Source organism: Muntiacus reevesi, chromosome 7, assembly GCF_963930625.1.
Source record: "Muntiacus reevesi chromosome 7, mMunRee1.1, whole genome shotgun sequence".
Classification (NCBI taxonomy): Eukaryota; Metazoa; Chordata; class Mammalia; order Artiodactyla; family Cervidae; genus Muntiacus; species Muntiacus reevesi.
Genome location: NC_089255.1, coordinates 41,350,978 through 41,366,376, shown reverse-complemented (window position 1 = coordinate 41,366,376; position 15,399 = coordinate 41,350,978). Strand labels below are relative to the sequence as shown.

Below are 15,399 nucleotides of genomic sequence, written 5' to 3'. Positions count from 1 at the left end.
CATACAGTGAAAAATCTTAACTTTATATATGCACACTTTTTTAAAAAAAAGTGAATTTCACTAAAACCAAAATATCTGCAAAAAGTCACAATTTAGAGAACTGCTAAATCATCATATCACTGATGAAATTTTGTTTTCTTGACACTTTCTTGAAACAATTCAAAAAGTAAACTTCAATTTAAAAAATACTGCTGTCATTCAGTGAAATATTTTGTAAATAAACCAAAATTTACATTTATAAAATAAAGTATTGGATCTCAGTTTGCATTCTATTTCACTGTTTTACATCATAGACACTAATGTGAGCTCTAAAGACTGATTCCTATAGAAAAATGGATCTCTGCTTTTAACTCAGCTTGCAAATGAGATTTCTCCAGCTTGCTTTCAAAGCAGACTTCACTTTTAAATGCCGTTTTATAATGTCTAATCTGTTAAATATCACATATGTTTATTGTATCCCTGACTAAAGCATCATCTTATAAGAAAAATGTTTACTTTCATAAAATGGCTTAGCTTTCCACTTTAAAATGAAATAAATGTCTTCTTTAACAATAGCACCTCATGCTATTTACCCTTATTTGTGAACTCCTATAACTTTGAAAAATCACTCACTTTGTATGACTCTGTTGTATCTTTCTTTCTATCCTATGCAGGGTCAGGGAAATTCTGGCCACACACTGAGGGTGGAAACCAAAATGATAGTTCACTCCCTCTTCCCAGGTCAGCTGAAGAACTACTTTCTAGTTCTTCCTCTTTAACCATTAAAAAAAAAAAAGTATATCCCAGTCAAAACCTTGATAATTAGTTATGCCTGAGTATGAAGACTTTCATCTCATTTTCAGCAGTATTAAGAGTGGAAGAGATATAACTAAAAAGAAAAGTTTGAACTACAGTTGATATTTTAGCAAATAGTTTAATAGTTATGTCTTCAGACCATAAAAATAAACACTGGGGCAATGAGGTCTAGTGGCACAAGTGAATACAAAAAGCTAAATTACATCCTTAACTTACTCCTAATACTTCTTGATTTAGGTGTAACTTGGGTAATTTGTTCATCCTCATTAATCATAAATTTATCTGTTCCTGCATTAGAGAAATCTCTCTTAATTGTTAGGGCAGTTTATGTTATTTCCCTTTTCAGTTGAAGGAGCTGAGGCAGTGAGAGGGTAAGCAACTCCTTAAGATCAATAAATGGTTTAGAGGAGATTTAACATTTTTTTGATCCAAGTCTAGTGTTCTTTTCTCTATTGTGTGAACCCTGGAAGCTGGACTGAATCAATGGTTTTCAGCTCCAACTGCACTTGACAATCAGCTGGGGCATTTTTAAGCTATAAATGCTTGAGCCTCACCCCGGGTCAATTAAGTCACAATATCTGTGATAGAAGTTCTGCCCACCAGTATTTTGAAAAGCTTCCTGAATGATTCTAATGTGTAACTAAGATTGAGAACCAGTGAATTAATTACTAACTTCCCATCACATCAAAAATTCTATGAATTCTGAATGCTATTTATTTTCTTCAAAATTCAAAGCTTGGACTATGATGTCGATTAGTAAATTAATTGAGCCCAGTTCACCTCCCCAAACCCCAGCTACCAGGTAGATAGGAAAAGGAATATCCATTTGCCCCCTTTCATCCTATCTTCTTCCTAAAGTATGATGAAGTCAAACAGAAGTGTCTGCATACTGGGCAGACAAATGGAAAGTATCCACAGACAAGTTTTAGTCTAGAGCTTATGACTTTGATCATCCTATGGTTGCCAAGAATTCTGTCTTACTTTCTCTTCATTTAACGGTGTTGACTAGCTGATGAAAATGTGAAAAGTGAAACTGTTAATTGCTCAGTCCTGTCCGACTCTTTGCGAACCCATGGACTCTAGCCCACCAGGCTCCTCTGTCCATGGAATTCTCCAGGCCAGAATACTGGAGTGGGTAGTCATTCCCTTCTCCAGGGGATCTTCCCGACCCAGAGTTGGAACTCTGAACTCTTGCACTGTAGGCAAATTCTTTACCATTTGAGCCACTGCTACTGCTAAGTTGCTTCAGTCGTGTCCGACCCTGTGCGACCCCATAGACGGGCAGCCCACCAGGCTCCCCCGTCCCTGGGATTCTCCAGGCAAGAACACTGGAGTGGGTTGCCATCTGCTTCTCCAATGCGTGAAAGTGAAAGTGAAGTTGCTCAGTTGTGACCTCGGACTGCAGCCTACCAGGCTCCTCCGTCCATGGGATTTTCCAGGCAAGAGTACCGGAGTGGGGTGCCATTGCCTAGATTAGAAACCAAATAATTAAATGGTTTTAAATGCTACACATTGCTCTTTCAAAGAGAAAATAAATAAATGAAAAAGTAAGTAGGAAAGAAGAAGCAAGAAAGGCAGGAATATAGAAGGGGAAAAGGAAGGGACGTAGGGAGGAGGGAAGGGGGAAAAAAGGATTGTATTGAAAAGCAGAGCTTGGCAATGTTTTAAACTGATAGCCTAATCTAATCAAAAATCCAGTTTGGGGTTGAAAGGAAAAATTCCTTAGAAAAGCATAACCAGGTCCTCCTCCATAACCTTTTCTTTTTTTAAAATATTGTTTTATGTGCACCAAGAATAACAGTGGAACAGTTTTTGCTATTCAGTACCTTTGGACAGTAAATTACTGTTTGTAGTTACTCCTACTTCTAATATAGAATTCTGAGCACAGTGACCAAGATTTATGAGTGTGGAAATGGTTGTAAAATCCTAGCTAAATGTTACACTATAACCAATTTAACAATGACTTAGCTGGGCAAAATTTATGAATTTGTTTCCATTTCAAGTAAGAAAGATTTATATTCCAAAAGGCTTAGAAAGACACCTACTAGATTATATGTCCACAAATACTAGTCAAATAAAATAAGCCTGCTGAGCTCAAGATTGGCTTCAGGGGTAACTTTATAATTTTATAAACCAGGGTCAATGGTGTGGTGACTCTCTTCTGTGTACTAGGGGGACACTTCCTATATTCTCTTCACCAAAGGAAAACCCTGCTCCCCTGTATGCTGACTTCCCAAATTAACTAGAATGATGCTGGAAAAGGAAAGTTCTGAAGCCTTTTGAAGCAGTTTCTGATGTTTGACTTCATTTCCAAATGTAAAAATGGGTCTTTCTGCTGCTTATTATATCTTTTAAACATTACAAGAAATATTAAGTCATGAATTCAACTTTCACAGTAGTGATGTTGGTTGTATAAGAAGGTAAACCTGTGACTTTATAACAGTTTCAATGTAGATACATTGTTAACCATGTGTCAGAGATTCTAGGAATAGAACAAGATACCCAGTGTATTGAACACTTTAGGCTGTCTTTGGAAATGGCACCCCCACCCGCAGGAACGCAAGAGTAGACTTCTGTCAGCCCTACTGGTTTTTCCATGTTCTCCTTCCACACATACACCTCACACCATACCAAATGGACTACAGGTAGAATCATGATCCTAATTTGCTAATCATACTCTTATTCCTGAGAATTTAAAGTCAGATCACTGACTCAATGGACACGAGTTTGGTTAAACTCCAGGAGTTGGTGATGGACAGGGAGGCCTGGCATGCTGCAGTCTATGGGGTCGCAAAGACTTGGACACGACTAAGCAACTGAACTGAACTGAAGGAAGACCATTATCAGTCTGTCTCTTCCCAGTGGGTCCATATCCTGTTAACTAGGGACTGTGTCACAGCCATATTCTGGTGGCAGGCAGTCTTTGGCAGAAAGAGAAAGCAGGTGTACAGTGAGTAGTAGAGACAAAATAGATTATATCTTGGGCTCCACTGCACAGTTCTAGGCCCTTCCTGGAGTCTGTCTCCATACCAACCCTTGAGTTTCATGAAGTGCATCGTTATATAAAATGACCTTTCTTTTTGCTAAAGCAAGCCCCACAAGGCTTCCCTGGTAGCTCAGATGGTAAAGAATCTGCCTGCAATGCAAGGAACCTGGTTTCGATCCCTGGGTCAGGAAAATTCCATGGAGAAGGGAATGGCTACCCAATCCAGTATTCTTGCCTGAAAAATTCCAAGGACAGAGGAAGGCTACAATCTGTGGGATAGCAAAGAGTCAGACATGACTGAATGACACTTTCAGTTTTCTTTCAAGCTCCAGTAGGCTTCTGTTACTTAAAGGTTACAGCTTTACAAAATGTAACAATGTAGTATGCAAGCAAAACAAAATTTTAACAAATAACATATCAAAGTTACAGACTTTAATGCTTCATTGAAAATTATATATAACAATACCTAATATAAAATAATTGTATACTGTCATCACTATCATGTAATAAAACCACCATTAGAACTGGAGTAGGTAGGAACAGACTATTGATAAATCTAATAATTGATTTATAAAAAGCTCTAAACCACTCTGTGACCTGGTCTTTTGACCTATTGCTGAATTGCTTTATAGAGCTCTTAGAATACGTTAATGCATTCTCTTATGCTACAGCAATAGTTCTCTTAATATAGGAGGAAAAGACATCTTAGAATTTCTGTAGAACTTTTTCAATCAGTATCATTTGCCCTGATCAGAAGGTAATCAATAAAATTAATAAAATCTAGGGGAATCCCCTGGCAGTCCAGTGGTTAGGACTTGGTGCTTTCACTGCCATGGCCGAAGTTCAGTCCCTGGTTGGGGAACTAAGATCCCACAAGCCACATGGTGCAGCTAAAAAGAAAAAAGTTAACACAGCCTCTTCCAGGAAGATGGCGTAAACATATTTTTTTCAATTCCTCCTTCTAAGTACAACTAAGAACCCTGGATATTACATATAAAAGAAGCATAAGAATACTGAAAGATGGAGAGAAGGCAGACTGATCAGGGACTTAAAGGCCCAAGGAATGACATGGTGGTGAGTTCCCTGGGTTTTCTTTTTGCCTCATGTATCCCAGATTTGGAGCTTAAGAAGCTGGCAACCTGGAAATGCCAAAAAACCTCCAGGCATATTCTCTTTTTAAAAAAGAATTAGGAAAGGGGCAACCTAGCAAGACAGAAAACTTTTCAAAAACAACCACCTTACTCCAGCCAAAACCCAAAGGAAAAAGCTGTAGCTCCACCTTCACCTATGGTGAAGGGCCAGGTGAGCAGCCTATACTTTCACCCTTGCCAGTGCCTTAACAAGGTGCCCTAATCTCCTGCCTCCTCACTAGGCAGAGTGGAGAATGAGGTCTTGCATCCCCATGTCGTGTTGATGAGCCCCATCCAAGCCCTTGGTGTCACTGGAAACTTCATGGGGAGCCTGAACTGCCACCTCCACTAGGCAGTAAGGAGGTTGAATCAGCGGGGGTGGTATCAGAGGAGGCCTACTGGAGAGTTAGGATTTTCAGCATGTAGAGGCCAGGCCCTTCTTCCACTATTACCCTCTTGATCCTCAACACTGCTCACCGTTCATGGTGTGGTATCAGTGAAAACCATGTTGGGAGCAGTAAAGAGGCACTTCTACCGCTTCCAGCCTGGGAGGTACCCCTGGAGGCATAGTGGGGAGCCAGTGATCCCCACAGTAGTGAGGTGATGTTCCACTTCCCTGTTGGAGAAGTACTAGAGGAAGCCAGCTAAAACAAAAGGTTAAATAAGATTCAGAATCTTACAATAGTCAAAATATTCAGATCTCAAACAAAAAGCACAGTTTATTCTCCAAAAAAAAAAAAAAATCATCAAATTCTCAAACAACGTCAGGGTGAATGAAAAAGGGCAATCAATAAATGCCAATATCACTATGACAAAGATGTTAGGATTACCTGACAAAGATTTTACAGCAGCCATTGTAAAAATGCTTCAGTGAACAATTGTGAACACATTTGAAACAACTGAAAAAATAGAAAGTCTCACCAAAGAAATAGGAAGTCTCAAAAAAGATATAGAAGATATAAAGATCTAAACTGAAATTTTAGAATTGAAAAAAATGTAATAACCAAAATTTAAAAACTCAACAGATAAACTCAACATAGAATAGAAGGGATGGAGAAAACAATCAGTGGACTGCCAGATAAAACAATAGAAAGGACCTGTTTTGAACAACAGAGAACAAATAGAATTTTTTAAAAATTGAGAAGAGACTCAGAAACCTGTGCTACTATAACAAAATTTCTAATCTTTGTATCATTGGACTCATAGAAGGAAAGTATAGAGTGGGCTGAAAAAGTTCCCAAAGAAATAATGGCTAAAAATTTCCCAAATGTGGCAAAAGACACAAACCTACAGATTTAAGAAGCTAAACAAACCTGCGGAGACCCACATCAAGATACATTATAATCAAGTTTCCTAAAATGAAAGCCAAAGAAAACATATTGAACAAAACCAGAGAAAAACAGCACCTTACCTACGAGGGAGAAAACTATTTAAATGACAGTGGATTTCTTATCCAAAACCATAGAGGCCAGGAGGAAGTGGTAGGACATTTTTTAAGTCCTGAGAGAAATGAGCTGTCAACCTAGAATCCTATATCCAGTGAAATTACCTTTAGAGAATGAAGAGGAAATCAAGACATTCTCAGACAAAGGAAAATAAAGAGAATTTCACCAACAGACGTTTCCTACACTATTACCAAAGGAAGCTGTAAGTTATCTGAACAGAAAGGAAAGAATTTTTTAAAAAAAGAACCTTGGGGATTTCCCAAGTGGCTCAGTGATAAAGACTGTCTGCCAGTGCAGGATATGCAAGTTCAATCCCTGATCCAGGAAGATCCCACATGCTGCAGGGCAACTAAGCCCATGCATCACAGCGGTTGAGCCTGTGCTCTAGAACACAGGAACCACAACTCCTGGGCCCGTATGCCGCAGCTACTGAAGCCCACAGGCCCTAGAGGTCGTGTTTTGCAACCAGAGAAGCCACAACAGTGAGAAGCCTGCGCACTGCAACTAGAGAGTAGCCCCCGCTCTCTGAAACTAGAGAAAAGCCTGCACAGTAAGGAAAGCCCAGCATAGCCAAAAATAAATACATAAAAACAAAATGTTTTTAAAAAAGAATCTTGCAACACCAGGAAGGAAGAAAGAACATGGTAAGCAAAAATATGGGTCAATATAACAGATTTTCCTTCTCTTCTTTCTAAATTATTTTTGATGACTGCAGCAGAATTTTATAACACTCTCTGACTTGGTTCTAAAGATTGTTGAGGAAGGATTATGTATAATTATATTATAAATAATAACAAAGGAACATAAATGTGTGAAGCAAAAACTGATAGAAATGAAAGAAGAAATAGATGAATCCACACAGTTGGAGACTTGGGGTGCTGCTGTCCATCAGTCACAAAGAGTCAGACATGACTGAATGACTCAACAACAACATTAACATAGTTGGAGGCATCAGTCCCTCTCTTGCAACAACCGATAGAACAAACTAGACAGAAGATCAACAAGGTTATAGAAAAACTCAACAATGGCATCAACCCACAAGATAATCAAAATTAAGAGAACATTTCACCTAACACCACAGCATACACACTCTTATCAAGTGTCATATCCTGGGCCAGAAAAGCAATACCAATAAAATTTAAAGACCTGTAAATCATAGAGTATATTCTCCATCCACAATGGAATCAAACTAGAAATTAATAACAGAAAGGTAACAGGAAAATCTCAAAATCCTTGGAGACTAAACAACACACTTCTGAATAATTCATAGGTCAAAGAGGAGGTCTTAAAAGGGAAGGAAAATACACTGAAATGAATGAAAGTGAAAATACAATGTATATAATTTTGAAGGACACAGCTAAAGCAGTGATGAAAAGGAAATTTATAGCACCATTTGCCAAACTTTTTCATCACCCCAAAACAGAAACTCTATATCCATTAAGCACCCCCCCCTTCTCTGCTCCCCTCAGCCTCTCTCTACTTTCTGTCTCTATGCATTTGCCTTTTCTAGATATTTCATAGAAGTCGAATCATACAATATATGTCCTTTTGTGTCTGGCATATTTTTATTTAGCATAATGTTTTCAAGGATCATTTATGCTATTGTGTGCATCAGAACTTTATTCCTCTTTATGGGTGAGTATTTTGTTCACATGGTTTTCTATTAGGACACCTGGGTTGTTTCCACTTTTTGGCTATTGTGAGTAATCCTGCAGCAAACATCCATCTACAAGTAACTGATTCCTTGTTTTCAGTTCTTGTGTCTAGGAATAGAATCACTGGACTATATAGTAATCATATGCTTAACTTTTTGAGGAACTGCCAAACCATTTTTCATAGCACCACTTTTCATTCCCACCAACAATGCGCAAGATCTCCCCATATTCTTGCCAACACTTATTATTATCCAGTTTTTTTTAAATTATAGTGATCCTAGTAGGTATGACATGGTATCTCATTGTGGTTTTAATTGTATATCCCTAATGATTAATGATAGAGTGAATGAATGAATAGATGCATAAACGGGCTTACTAGTTTAATAAATTTCTATCACAAAGGGTAAATCACTTTTAGTTTATATTATTATATTACTGTATAAGAGCACAAATACTTGTTTTAAAAATGATAAAGCATAACTCAGCATTTGTATTTATTTGGTCTTGCTTATCCAAATACTCTTTGGAATATGTAATATTGTTTATCCATACATCATGGTGACTATAGATTATCTCCTTTTACAGAATAGTGCAACTAATATATAGTGATTTTGTCTTTCTTTGTTTCTTGCCACATGTCAGGCCATGGCCCCATGGGAAATAGGCTGAACAAAATGAATTAGAGCTCTGCCATTGTACAGCAAGGGGGTTCATTTGAATAGGCACAAGCAGACTGTGCCTTTAGTACACTGTGTATAAATAGGACTTTTTTCAGGGCACACCTGAGGAAACTATTAATCACTTTGATATTAAATTGTTAGATACAGAAAACTTAGTGTAACACATCTTAATTATTATCAGTGTGACTTGTGATAATATAATGTATTTATAAAACATCTCCTAGCAATCACCGTGATGCTATATATTCAACCATCACATCATAAAATCTCAAAAAGAAGTTGTCTAAACCACACTCCAAAAGTTTAAAATTTCCCCCTCCAAAATAAAAGTGAAAGTACATTGCCATTTTAACCTCAGAAGGCCTCAATGAGCTTCCACTGATTCAAAGTAAGGGGAGGAGTTCAAGGGGAAGATATTACCCTCCTCACCACGTCTGTATAAGGAAAGCCCTAGGATTTTTATACTAGTCATAACCAGAGGCCAGCAGTCATGCAAGGTTAGAACTGTTCTAGTCATTCTTCTCTTAGAAATTATGCCCTTTTCTCAAGGTGAATAGACATAAGCCCATATCTTAGACTATTTGTATCATGTCAAACAACTTCCTTGTTTCTCTGTTTACACTTTTAATCTAACTTTTATCCCCAATATTAATTAATAGTTAACATTTCAGAACACCTAGCACATAGCAGGCACTGGCTCAGTAGTTAACTGTTGGATGAGTGAATGAATGGTTTAAAGAATGTTATCTTGATCCTCTCTCACCTTCTTCATTATAAGCTGTATGCAGTTTAAAATATTCGTTTCTATACCAAAAACCAGGCTGTTCAAATATACTAACCTCGATAAATAATTAACCTTGACAATAGAAATTTACAAAAAAGCAAATTAATTTGCCAATTATTCTGGCAGGGCGTGGCATTAGTCTAATTGTATGGTGTCCTCAAACAAAGGAAGCACCATCTCAAACTTAATCTGATGAAAGTGAAACGTTCTAATGCATTCTAACACTTTCAAAATGAATAAATTAAATACAGTAGAAAGCTTTTGCCACATTGGTGTAAAGAGAATCAACAACTGAGACAAAGTTTGCTAAATATCAGGATTTTAATGTATGAAGTTTGGGTTTGGGGACGTGATTTATTTCACCTCAGATCAGAATCAATGTAACAAATAGCCATGTTGTAATGGAGTGCTACCGTCACATAAAAGTCAAAAGACATTCAAATTGAGGACAATAACCTCACAAGTTTAATTTATAAGTCTAGCAGCGTGACACCGTATAAGTAACTGTGTTCACTTTAGGATTTATTCTGATATTTGAAAACCTGCCACAAGAAATGCACTTCTGCTAGACATTGTGAGATACTGTGTATTAACTATACTAAAGGCTTTTCCTTCAGAGTGTGGCCAAGAAGTAAATGTTTATTACGTCTGTTAATCCATTGTTCCTTTATTAAATGTAATAGAATCGGGGTTAGCCCACATTGACGTGTCTCTGAAATGCAAGTAACCTATCATAAAGAAAATGCTGTCCGCAGCAGCGAACTGTCGCGCGGTTGCGAGGGGCCGCGGGGCCGGGAGGCTTTCTTGGGAGGAGGAAGCCCAGGAGTGGACAGAGATCCGGGGACCGCGGAGATCCTCGCCCCCTGGCGGTACCCCTCTCTCCGCCTGCGCGTCCGGAGTCTCGGTCCTAGAGAAGCCCCGCCTCACCCTCCCCTAGTGACCCAGCCTCTCGCCCCCTTCCCCTCCACCGAACCCTCCCTCGTGTCCCACCCCAACCCCCTCAGTGCCCCACCCTACGTGCCCCGCCCTCTTACGTGCCCCGCCCTCCTACGTGCCCCGCCCTCTTACGTGCCCCACCTTCCGCAGGCCCCCGGCGACTCCCCTCTCCAGCCCTGCGGGTCCCGCCTCTCACGCCCCAGGCGGCCCCGCCTCTCCCTCCCCAGGTGGCCCCACCTGCCCTTTCGGAGGCCCCGCCTCCTCCACTTCCTCATTCCTCGGTAGTGGGTTGGGCTGGACTGAGCAGGCGGTTGATGCTGGAAGCAGTGCACTGGGCTCGTTCTTTATCTTGTTGGCGGGTGATCGTTCCGCCTTCTTTGCTTCAACCGCGTCAGCTCTCCTCTGGTGTTCTCCTCCGGCTGTGTGGCCCAGAGTCTGGCCTTAGGCTAGTCTCCTGCTTGATTGTTGCTGAGGCGGTAAGCCGGGACCCGGTTTTACCCACAAGCCTTCTCTCCCGGCTGCCAGGGCAGAAACCCTCTGGGTCTGACCCCATTAACGTTCCCCTGAAGGACTGATTTATAAATGAGCGCAAGTGAATGGACGTGTGTAGACAGGTTGAGACATTCCATTTGGAATGAATGCAGAATCGATTCTGACATTTAGTGCCTCAAAATTAACTGTCATTCAGGTTATGTTTTGAAAGAGCAAAACCCCAGACAGCCCATAACTTTGGTTTCTGCACTGTTAATAAGTAAAAACCTAGATAAAAGCTGGCAAGGATGTGGCGAAAAGGGAAACCTTGTGCATCGTTGGTGAGGTTGCAAACAAGTTTAGCTGCTATGGAAAACAGTATGGCTGTGTCTCAAGAAAGTCAGAGTAGAATGACCACATGATCCAGCAATTCCATTTCTGGATGTACAATTGAAATTTGCTAAGAAAGTAAAACTTAAATGTTCTCACCAAAATAAACACATGAGGTGATGGATGTGTTAACTTGATGGCAGGAATCCTTTTACAATGGACACAATTCTTTACATTGTACACTTACCTTAAATATCTTACAATTTTATTTGAAAATTGTTCCTCAATAAAACTGGAAGAAAAGTGACTGATGCAAATTTGTGCATAATTAACTTTGTACTGGGTATTATGTATAACACTAATTCATAAACTAATACAGGTGAGAAGTATAAAATGATGAAATAGTGGTTAGTGTAACTGATAGTGGTTCAATTTATTAATTTTTTTTCATTTATTTTTATTAGTTGGAGGCTAATTACTTTACAATATTGTAGTGGTTTTTGCCCTACTTTGATATGAATCAGCCATGGATTTACATGTGTTCCCCATCCTGAACCCCCCTCCCCCTTCCCTCCCCATCCCATCCCTCTGGGTCTTCCCAGTGCACCAGCCCTGAGCACTTGTCTCATGCATCCAACCTGGACTGGCCAACTGTTTCACACTTGATAATATACATGTTTCGATGTTGTTCTCTCAGATCATCCCACGCTCGCCTTTTCCCATAGAGTCCAAAAGTCTGTTCTATACATCTGTGCCTCTTTTTCTGTCTTGCATATAGGGTTATCATTACCATCTTTCTAAATTCCATTTATATGTGTTAGTATACTGTATTGGTGTTTATCTTTCTGGCTTACTTCACTCTGTATAATGGGCTCCAGTTTCATCCATCTCATTAGAACTGATTCAAATGTATTCTTTTTAATGGCTGAGTAATATTCCATTGTGTATACGTACCACAGCTTTCTTATCCATTCGTCTGCTGATGGGCATCTAGGTTGCTTCCATAAAAATATGGAACGCTTCATGAATTTGCATGTCATCCTTGCACAGGGGCCATGCTAATCTTCTCTGTATCGTTCTAATTTTAGTATATGTGCTCCTGAAGTGAGCACTGATACTGGTTCAATTTAAATCATCATCAATTATACATCAAGTTGAGAGACATACTGCCACTAAAGGTATAGTGACAAATTTGAAAAGCAGAACATAAAAGTTTTACTTATAATTATGATTTTAAAAAATGGATATGAGTATAAAAAGGTGATTGTAGAAGGATACAGAATGCAAAATAGAAAATCAGACTCATTACAGGAGGTCAAGGCTGATTCATCCTTTTGGGGTGCCCTGGAGATGCCTGGAACTCTTTCAGTTCTTGCCCTTTCTGAGTTTTGGTTAGCCAGAGTTTCCTCTGTGAGCTTCCCTAAATTAGAGGACAGAGTATGCTGCAATAATAGACACCCCAAAATATACTGATTTAAATGAAATAGCCAGGTTACCAAATCAAACTTGGGTCCACTTAACTGTGAAGTAAAGTCAATCTAAGGACACTAGGTTGTGGTGAAAGAAAGTGCAGCTTTTATTTCAGACACCAAGCAAGGAGTCTAGGCCGCTAACCCTCAAAAGGCCCAGACTCCTCAGTGGCCTTCAGGGAAAGGTTTTTAAAGATAGGATGACTAAGAGGGTTACAGAGTGTGTGATCAGCTCATGTACATTCTTCTGACTGATTGGTGGTGAGGTAATCAGGAGTCACCATCATCGCCCTTCTGATTCCAGCTGGTCTGCCGCCTACATTCTTGTGGGCAGCATACAGTTAACTTCTTCCACCTAGTGGGGGTTTTGGTATCTGCAAAGCAGCTCAAAGGACATGGCTCAGAATATTATCTATAGCCCTTGATGAGGCCCTAAAAATCCTTGACTTTACTTAATGGCTAAACTTTATTATTTTTCTTGCTTGACTGTTTTCCTTTGTTTTTACATTTTCTCACTTCTCCGATTAAATTTATTCTTTGGAACTCAGGGAAGGCTGAGGACGCTAAAGTTTTTCTACAAAATAAAGACAGGCGGAGGATATGAGTGGCTTGGGAGGGTATGTTTTGGGAAAGCCATATAGGGTCCGGCTTAGTTACAGGAACTTATTTCTCATGTAACACTCTGGAGGTAGAAGTGGCCCAGGCAAACAGGATTGTTCAACTCCAGTAAGTTATCCATGGGCTCTAGTTTCTTTCCTCTTAATGCTGCACCTCACCTCACCAGAGGTGAGGTTCGACTCTTTGCAACCCTGGGAACAGCAGCACACCAGGCTTCTCTGTCCTTTACCATCTCCAAGAGTTTCCTCAAACTCATGTCCATTGTGTTGATGAAGCCATCCAACCATCTCATCCTCTGTCGCCTCCTCCTCCTCCTGCCCTCAATCTTCCCCAGCATTATGGTCTTTTCCAATGAGCCAGCTCTACATATCAGGTGGCCAAAGTATTGGAGCTTCAGCTTCAGCATCAGTCCTTCCAATGAATATTCAGGGTTGATTTCCTTCAGGACTGACTGGTTTGATCTCCTTGCTGTCCAATGGACTCTCAAGAATCTCCTCCAGCACTACAATTCAAAAGCATCAATTAATTCTTTGGCACTCAGCTTTCTTTATAGTCCAACTCTCACATCCATACATGCCTGCTGGAAAAAACCATAGATTTGACTATATGAACCTTTGTTGGCAAAGATGTCTCTGATTTTTAATATGCTATCTAGGTTTGTCACAGCTTTTCTTTCAAGGAGCAATCATCTTTTAATTAGCTGCGGTCACTGTCTGCAGTGATTTAGGAGCCCAAGAAAATTAAGTCTATCACTGTTTCCACTTTTTCCCCATCTATTTGCCATGAAGTGATGGGACCGGACGCCATGATCTTAGTTTTCTGAATGTTGAGTTTTAAGCCAGCTTTTTCACTCTCCTATTTCATCCTCTTCAAGAAGTTTTTCAGTTGTTCTTCATTTTCTGCCATTAGAGTGGTATCATTTTTTTTTATTTGCATGATTAAAGCTGGGGCACTGCCAGAGGTTTGCATTGGTGCCATCTAGTGCTGGGGGAAGGGCAAAAGAGCAGAACTGGAGGACAGTTGATTTATTTTTCAACAAGTGATGCAGAAGTGGCACATATCACTTTCACTCATATTCTGTTGCTGACAACTTGACCACACTTGGCCTTAAGAGAAACTAGAAAATGTGGTCTCTAACTGGGGCTTCATGTGCTCAACTGAAAATTTATTAGTTTAGTAAAAGGAAAGAACAGACTTGGGGGGGACAGCTATCATTCTGCCACATTTCTCCTGTCAACAAAAAAGTTAGTCAATCTAAGAATTGGAAAAATTTTTTTTTTTAAACATTTATTTGGCTCTGCCAGGTCTTAACTGCGGCATGTGGGAACTAGTTCCCTGACCAGGGATCAAACCCAGGACTCCTGAACTGAGAGCATGGAGTCTTTGCCACTGGGCCACCAGGGAAATCCCAGAATTGGAAAACTTTATTCCAGCCAAATTTGAGGATTATAACTCAGGAAGAGTGTGTCAGAAAGCTCTGAGAACTATTGTAGAAGTATAGGCACAGTTATAAGTTTTTTTGAGACAGAGGGCTGTATATCAAATGACACATATTGACAGATTACATAATCCAGATCTAAACGCTATTGTGGTAGGTCATGTGACCCCTTCCTTACAAGATCAAGAAGAAATGTTATTTTTGAAGGAGTTGCCTTGTTAATGCTAAGAGAATGTTGCTGTGTAAGGTTGAGGAGATGTTCCTGCTGATGGGGATGGTTTGGTTAATGCACAATGCAGATAACACTATGCACGGTGGCAGGAGAGAGGAAGCCAAAAGGCAGAATTTTTTATATTTAAATTTTTCTCGTTTTGCCACAAAACATAAATTTTATTTTTTAAATTTTCTTCATAAAATATAAATTTTATTTCACACTCCCCTTTCCTTTCAATTAATCCCTTCTTAAGTGGAGTTTGTTACGTCAGTTTACAGACAGTCCTTACTGCTTGCAACTGAAGTACCCTAACTGATGTCTCATTCTTCAGGTCTCAATTTAAATGACACCTCCTTAAGGAGGCTTATCTAGCTGTTACCCAAAAACTCTGTTGTTCTCTTGGTGGGTGTTGATCCAAGCCAAAGATTAAAAGAAGGAAGGATTTATT

At 39.6% G+C, this 15,399-nt stretch overlaps 1 non-coding gene across 1 annotated transcript; it reads right to left on the bottom strand.

Moving 5' to 3' along the window:
• Positions 1-12,217: 12,217 nt before the first annotated feature.
• On the bottom strand, positions 12,218-12,324 carry LOC136172703 (U6 spliceosomal RNA). Its single transcript, XR_010664057.1, has one exon. It is a non-coding gene; the product is annotated as a U6 spliceosomal RNA (small nuclear RNA).
• Between the last annotated feature and the right edge of the window lie 3,075 nt (positions 12,325-15,399).